Consider the following 8,073-nt stretch of genomic DNA (forward strand, 5'->3'; position numbering starts at 1 on the left):
CCACTCACTCACCCACTCACCCACTCACTCACTCAATCACCCACTCAATCACTTACCCCACCCACCCACCCACTCACTCACCCACCCACGCACTCACCCACCCACGCACTCACCCACCCACGCACTCACCCACCCACCCACTCCACCCACCCACCCACTCACCCACCCACCCACTCACCCACCCTCACCCACCCACTCACCCCACCCACCCACTCACCCACCCACTCACCACCCACTCACCCACCCACCCACCCCACCCACCCACTCACCCACCCACCCACTCACCCACCCACCCACTCACCCACCCACTCACCCACTCACCCACCCACCCACCCTACTCACTCACCCACTCACTCACTCACCCACTCACTCACTCACCCACCCCACTCCACCACTCATCAATCCCTTCACCCCCCCCACCCACCCACTCACCCACTCACTCACCCACTCACTCACCCACCCCACGCACTCACTCACCTACGCACTCACTCACTCACCCACTCACTCACTCACTCACCCACTCACTCACCCACTCACTCACCCACCCACTCACCCACTCACTCACCCACGCACTCACTCACTCACTCAATCACCCACTCAATCACCTACTCACTCAATCACTCACCCACTCACCCACTCACTCACACACCCACCACCCATCCACCTCACCCACTCACCCACCCACTCACCCACCCACTCACCCCACTCACTCACCCACTCAATCACCTACTCACCCACTCACTCACCCACTCACTCACTCACACACCCACCCACCCACCCACTCACCCACTCACTCACCCACTCACCCACTCACTCACCCACCCACTCACCCACTCACTCACCCACTCACTCACCCACCCACTCACCCACCCACTCACCCACTCAATCACCTACTCAATCAATCACTCACCCACTCACCCACTCACTCACACACCCACGCACCCATCCACTCGCCCACTCACCCACCCACTCACCCACCCACTCAATCACCCACTCAATCACCCACTCAATCACCCACCCACTCACCACCACCCACCCACCCACCCACTCACCCACTCACCCACCCACCCACTCACCCACCCACCCACCCACCCACCCACTCACTCACTCACTCACCCACTCACTCACTCACCCACCCACTCACCCACTCACTCACTCAATCACCCACTCAATCACCTACTCAATCAATCACTTACCCACCCACCCACTCACTCACCCACTCACCCACCCACTCACTCACCTACGCACTCACTCACTCACTCACCCACTCACTCACTCACTCACCCACCGAACCACCCACCCACCCACTCACCCACCCACTCACCCACCCACTCACCCACCCACTCACCCACCCACTCACCCACCCACTCACCCACCCACTCACCCACCCACTCACCCACCCACTCACCCACCCACCCACCCACCCACCCACTCACTCACCCACTCACTCACTCACCCACTCACTCACTCAATCACCCACTCAATCACCTACTCAATCAATCACTCACCCACTCACTCACTCACACACCCACCCACCCACTCACCACTCACTCACCCACTCACTCACCCACTCACTCACCCACTCACTCACCCACTCACTCACTCACCCACTCACTCACCCACGCACTCACCCACTCACTCAATCACCCACTCAATCAATCACTCACCCACTCACCCCACTCACTCACACACCCACCCACCCATCCACTCACCCACTCACCCACCCACCCACTCACCCACCCACTCACCCACTCACTCACCCACGCACTCACTCACTCACTCAATCACCTACTCACCCACTCACTCACTCACACACCCACCCACCCACTCACCCACTCACTCACCCACTCACTCACCCACTCACCCACTCACTCACCCACTCACTCACCCACTCACTCACCCACGCACTCACTCACTCACTCAATCACCCACTCAATCACCTACTCAATCAATCACTCACCCACTCATCCACTCACTCACACACCCACCCACCCATCCACTCACCCACCCACTCACCCACCCACTCACCCACCCACTCACCCACTCACCCACTCAATCACCTACTCAATCAATCACTCACCCACTCACCCACTCACTCACACACCCACGCACCCACCCACTCACCCACCCACTCAATCACCCACTCACCCACCCACTCACCCACCCACCCACCCACTCACCCACCCACCCCCACCCACTCACCCACCCACCCACCCACTCACCCACCCACCCACTCACCCACCCACCCACTCACCCACCCACCCACCCACCCACTCACCCACCCACTCACCCACTCACCCACCCACCCACCCAACCACCACTCACTCACCCACTCACTCACTCACTCACCCACTCACTCACTCACTCAATCACCCACTCAATCACCTACTCAATCAATCACTTACCCACCCACCCACTCACCCACCCACCCACTCACCCACCCACCCCACCCACCCACCCACTCACCCACCCACCCACTCACCCACCCACCCACCCACCCACCCACTCACCCACCCACCCACTCACCCACCCACCCACTCACCCACCCACCCACCCACCCACCCACCCACCCACTCACCCACCCACCCACTCACCCACTCACCCACCCACCCACCCAACCACTCACTCACCCACTCACTCACTCACCCACTCACTCACCTCACCCACCCACTCACCCACTCACTCACTCAATCACCCACTCAATCACCTACTCAATCAATCACTTACCCACCCACCCACCCACCCACTCACCCACTCACTCACCCACTCACTCACCCACCCACGCACTCACTCACCTACGCACTCACTCACTCACCCACTCACTCACTCACTCACCCACTCACTCACCCACTCACTCACTCACCCACTCACTCACTCACTCACTCACCCACCCACTCACCCACCCACTCACCCACTCACTCACTCAATCACCCACTCAATCACCTACTCAATCAATCACTCACCCACTCACCCACTCACTCACACACCCACCCACCCATCCACTCACCCACTCACCCACCCACTCACCCACCCACTCACCCACCCACTCACCCACTCACTCACCTACTCACCCACTCACCCACTCAATCAATCACTCACCCACCCATCCACTCACCCACCCACCCACCCACCCACCCACCCACCCACCCACCCACCCACCCACTCACCCACTCACTCACCCACTCACTCACCCACTCACTCACCCACGCACTCACTCACTCACTCACTCATCACCCACTCAATCACCTACTCAATCAATCACTCACCCACTCACCCACTCACTCACACACCCACGCACCCATCCACTCACCCACCCACTCACCCACCCACTCACCCACCCACTCAATCACCCACTCACCCACCCACTCACCCACCCACTCACTCACCCACCCACTCACCCACCCACCCACCCACTCACCCACCCACCCACTCACTCACCCACCCACTCACCCACCCACCCACCAACTCACCCACCCACCCACCAACTCACCCACCCACCCACCCACACACCCACCCACCCACCCACCCACCCACTCACCCACCCACCCACCCACCCACCCACTCACTCACTCACCCACCCACTCACTCACCCACTCACTCACTCAATCACCCACTCAATCACCTACTCAATCAATCACTTACCCACCCACCCACCCACTCACTCACTCAATCACCCACTCAATCACCTACTCAATCAATCACTTACCCACCCACCCACCCACTCACCCACTCACTCACCCACCCACCGAACCACCCACCCAACCACTCACCCACCCACCCACTCACTCACCCACTCACTCACCCACTCACCCACCCACTCACCCACCCACCCACCCACCCACTCACTCACCCACTCACTCACTCACCCACTAACTCACTCAATCACCTACTCAATCAATCACTCACCCACTCACTCACCCACTCACTCACTCACTCACACACCCACCCACCCACCCACCCACCCACTCACCCACTCACTCACCCACTAACTCACCCACTCACTCACCCACTCACTCATCCACTCACCCACGCACTCACTCACTCACTCAATCACCCACTCAATCACCTACTCAATCAATCACTCACCCACTCACCCACTCACTCACACACCCACCCCACCCATCCACTCACCCACTCACCCACTCACCCACCCACCCACTCACCCACGCACTCACTCACTCACTCAATCACCCACTCAATCACCTACTCAATCAATCACTCACCCACTCACCCACTCACTCACACACCCACGCACCCATCCACTCACCCACTCACCCACCCACTCACCCACCCACTCACCCACCCACTCAATCACCCACTCAATCACCCACTCAATCACCCACTCAATCACCCACTCAATCACCCACTCACTCACCTACTCACCCACCCACTCACCCACCCACTAACCCACCCACCCACCCACCCACTCACCCACTCACTCACCCACTCATTCATTCAATCACTCACCCACTCACTCACCCACCCATCTACTCACCCACCCACTCACCCACCCACTCACTCACCCACTCACTCACCCACTCACCCACTCACCCACCCACTCACTCACCCACTCATTCATTCAATCACTCACCCACCCACTCACCCACCCACTCACTCACCCACCCACTCACCCACTCACCCACTCACCCACTCACTCACCCACTCACCCACTCAATCAATCACTCACCCACCCATCCACTCACCCACCCACCCACCCACTCACTCACCCACTCACTCACTCACTCACCCACTCACCCACCCACTCACCCACCCACTCACCCACCCACTCACTCACCCACTCACCCACTCACCCACCCACTCACCCACCCACCCACCCCACCCACTCACCCCACCCACCCACCCACTCACCCACCCACGCACTCACCAACCCACCCACCCACTCACTCACTCACCCACTCACTCACCCACTCACTCACTCAATCACTCACCCACTCACCCACCCACCAACTAACCCACTCACCCACCCACCAACTAACCCACTCACCCACCCACCTACTCACCCACCAACCCACCCACCCACTCACTCACCCACTCACTCACCCACTCACTCACCCACTCACTCACCCACTCACCCACCCACTCACCCACTCACCCACCCACTCACCCACTCACCCACCCACTCACCCACTCACCCACTCACCCACCCACCCACCCACTCACCCACCCACTCACCCACTCACCCACCCACTCACCCACTCACCCACCCACCCACCCACCCACCCACCCACCCACCCACCCACTCACCCACCACCCACCCCACCCACTCACCCACCCCACCCACCCACTCACCCACCCACCCACCCACTAACCCACCCACCCACCCACTCACCCACCCACTCACTCACTCACCCACCCACCCAATCACTCACCCAACCACAACTCACCCACTCACTCAATCAAATCACTCACTCACCCACCCACTCACTCACCCAACCACACACCGACTCACCCACTCACTCACTCACCCACCCATCCACCTACCCACCCACCAACTCACCCACTCACCCACCCATCTACTCACCCACCCACTCACTCACCCACCCACCCACTCACTCACCCACTCACCCACTCACCCACCCACTCACCCACTCACTCACCCACTCACTCACCCACCCACCCACTCACTCACTCACTCTCCGACTCACTCACCCACTCACCCACCCACTCATTCATTCAATCACTCACCCACCCACTCACCCACCCACCCACTCACCCACCCACCCACCCACCCACTCACCCACCCACCCACCCACCCACCCACTCACCCACCCACCCACCCACCCACTCACCCACCCACCCACCAACCCACCCACTCACTCACCCACTCACCCCACCCACCCACTCACCCAACCACCCACTCACCCAACCACCCACTCACCCACTCACCCAACCACCCACTCACCCACCCACTCACCCACCCACTCACCCACCCACTCACCCACCCACTCACCCACCCACTCACCCACCCACTCACCCACCCACTCACCCACCCACTCACCCACCCACTCCCCCACCCACTCACCCACCCACCCACCCACCCACTCACCCACCCACCCACTCACCCACCCACCCACTCACCCACCCACCCACTCACCCACCCACCCACTCACCCACCCACCCACTCACCCACCCACCCACTCACCCACCCACCCACTCACTCACCCACCCACCCAATCACTCACCCAACCACAACTCACCCACTCACTCAATCAAATCACTCACTCACCCACCCACTCACTCACCCAACCACCCACCGACTCACCCACTCACTCACCCACCCATCCACCTACCCACCCACCAACTCACCCCCTCACCCACCCATCTACTCACCCACCCACCCACTCACTCACCCACTCACTCACCCACTCACCCACCAACTCACCCACTCACCCACCCACTCACCCACCAACTCACCCACCAACTCACCCACTCACCCACCCACTCACTCACCCACCCACCCACTCACTCACTCTCCGACTCACTCACCCACTCACCCACCCACTCACCCACTCACTCACCCACTCATTCATTCAATCACTCACCCACTCACTCACCCACCCATCTACTCACCCACCCACTCACCCACCCACTCACTCACCCACTCACTCACCCACTCACTCACCCACTCACTCACCCACTCACCGACCCACTCACTCACCCCACTCACTCACCCACTCATTCATTCAATCACTCACCCACTCACTCACCCACCCATCTACTCACCCACCCACTCACCCACCCACTCACTCACTCACCCACTCACCCACTCACTCACCCACTCACCCACTCACCCACCCACTCACTCACCCCACTCACTCACTCACCCACTCACCCACTCAATCAATCACTCACCCACCCATCCACTCACTCACCCACCCACCCACTCACCCACCCCACCCACTCACTCACTCACTCACGCACCCACTCAATCAATCACTCACTCACTCACCCACTCACCCACCCACTCAATCAATCACTCACCCACCCATCCACTCACTCACCCACCCACCCACTCACCCACTCACCCACCCACCCACTCACTCACTCACGCACCCACTCAATCAATCACTCACTCACTCACCCACTCACTCACTCACCCACTCACCCACCCACTCACTCACCCACTCACCCACCCACTCACTCACCCACTCACTCACTCACCCACCCACCCACCCACCCACCCACCCACTCACCCACCCACCCACCCACTCACCCACCCACCCACCCACCCACCCACTCACCCACCCACCCACTCACTCACCCACCCACTCACTCACCCAATCAATCACTCAATCAATCACTCACTCGCCCACCCATTCACCCACTCACTCAATCACCCACCCACCCACTCACCCACTCACCCACCCACTCACCCACCCACCCACGCACTCACCCACCCACCCACCCACCCACCCACCCACTCACCCACCCACCCACCCACCCACTCACCCACCCACCCACCAACCCACCCACTCACTCACCCACTCACCCACCCACCCACTCACCCAACCACCCACTCACCCAACCACCCACTCACCCACTCACCCAACCACCCACTCACCCACCCACTCACCCACCCACTCACCCACCCACTCACCCACCCACTCACTCACCCACTCACTCCACCCACTCACCCACCCACTCACCCACCCACTCACCCACCCACCCCACCCACCCACTCCCCCACCCACTCACCCACCCACCCACCCACCCACTCACCCACCCACCCACTCACCCACCCACCCACTCACCCACCCACCCACTCACCCACCCACCCACTCACCCACCCACCCACTCACTCACCCACCCACCCAATCACTCACCCAACCACAACTCACCCACTCACTCAATCAAATCACTCACTCACCCACCCACTCACTCACCCAACCACCCACCGACTCACCCACTCACTCACTCACCCACCCATCCACCTACCCACCCACCAACTCACCCCCTCACCCACCCATCTACTCACCCACCCACCCACTCACTCACCCACTCACTCACCCACTCACCCACCAACTCACCCACTCACCCACCCACTCACCCACC

This window comes from Lampetra planeri, chromosome 56 (assembly GCF_965212315.1).
Source record: "Lampetra planeri chromosome 56, kcLamPlan1.2.h2, whole genome shotgun sequence".
Lineage (NCBI taxonomy): Eukaryota > Metazoa > Chordata > Hyperoartia > Petromyzontiformes > Petromyzontidae > Lampetra > Lampetra planeri.